Here is a 1,586-nt window from a genome sequence, read left to right as displayed (position 1 = left end):
GTAGACAAACACAATCAGACTTAAGAAATAACGTACTGGTCATGTGTTTATTCAACAAGAAGGAGTAATAACGTTATAGAGCAGGCTTGAAAAAGTGACCATTGAACACTCTTTACTATTAACAGCTGTTTCCTGTTACAAATCATAAGATGGGGAGAAATTCTGGTAATCCCATAAGGTTTTCTTGAACATGAAATAAAAAGTCAAATTTTGCAAAGGTATTTTGCTGCTTCCCCAATACTGGCCTCAAGCATTGTTCAACCATGTGTTCACTGAAGCTACCATTTCAGGTCGGCTTGGGTTCTGTTGACAGTGTCTATGAGAAAAAAACAACACATTTCAAATGCAGCTTACATGGACCACACAGGGATCTTCTGTGGACAAGCCAGCTCTTATCAGAAATCCCAAATAACGACCAGAAAAGGCAAAACTGCCGTGTGTGGGCACACCCACTTGGGACATCCATGGGATTAATGTGGGTTTGCCCAGCCCACACAGCCCCACATCTCACCTACACCTGCCCACTGTGGACTCATTTGTTGGAAAAACCACAAAGTGATACAGTCAGAGAAGTTGTTTGGAGGAAAAACAAAAAATGAGTGATTATAAATTATTAGTGTCATCTCAGTTGTTTTTCAGTGTTTAATCTAAATCCATTTAGATAAGTTCAATGAATTGGTTGCTTTGTTTACAACCTAAACATCCTGTCACTATGTTCCAAAATGTCAGCCATTAAAAATGAGGTTCTTTAGTTGACAGTAAATCTTCACCATCACCAACACTCATATCATATCGTACCAGAGGGTATCTGCTTTTTTTTCAAGGTTTTCCCAAATGCAGAAACGAATAAATAAATAGAATAAATACCATACTGTAAGTCTGTTTTAGATTCACAACAGTGTGTGTGTGTCTTCCTCTCTGTATGTGTCCTGGTGGAATCTCATTTTCCAGTGTGGGGTCCTTCAGGCTCCTTGCAGCTGTGAGGAGAGCTCCACACTGCTTCAGGCACTTGTTACTGAAGGGAAACCCCACTCAATGGGGGTACACCTCATAAAGGAGGTCTACAAGTTTCCTGAGTGTGTAATGGGCAGGGAATGTTGTTCTCTCTAGCAACAGTCATGATGGAAGTTTATATACTGAACAATTACAACAGTACGTTGCGATGGTTCCACATGAGGAAACAGCTTTGGGTTATTGGAATGTAAGCTTTCCAAACTTCTTCAGCTTAAGTACTTTTTTGCTTTGCTTTGTTGTCCGGCTGCAGTTTTTCTCCCCAAAATGTAAGTGGTGGAGGAAGTGTGCAATCTTTTTAGTTAAGCAAAAATAACATCATTTGTCCAAACTGATGAGGTTCAAGCTGTTAGTGTGAAGAGTGAGTGGTAAGCTGTTCCAAAGCCTCGGAAGGCACACACACAGAACATGCAAACTCCACACTGAAAGGCCCCAGTCGGTCAGCAGGTTCAAACTCACAATCCCCTTAATGTGAAGCAGTAAGGAGTCTGTTCATTAACCTGTGGAGGAATTTGCTGATCTGAGTCTGGAGTCTTGATCATTATTTGTCCCTGGAGGGGCTTTTGGTAGAGTAC

Source organism: Pundamilia nyererei, unplaced genomic scaffold, assembly GCF_000239375.1.
Source record: "Pundamilia nyererei isolate P.nyererei 1_Seehausen unplaced genomic scaffold, PunNye1.0 scaffold00212, whole genome shotgun sequence".
Lineage (NCBI taxonomy): Eukaryota > Metazoa > Chordata > Actinopteri > Cichliformes > Cichlidae > Pundamilia > Pundamilia nyererei.
Note: the sequence above shows the minus strand (reverse complement) of the source record.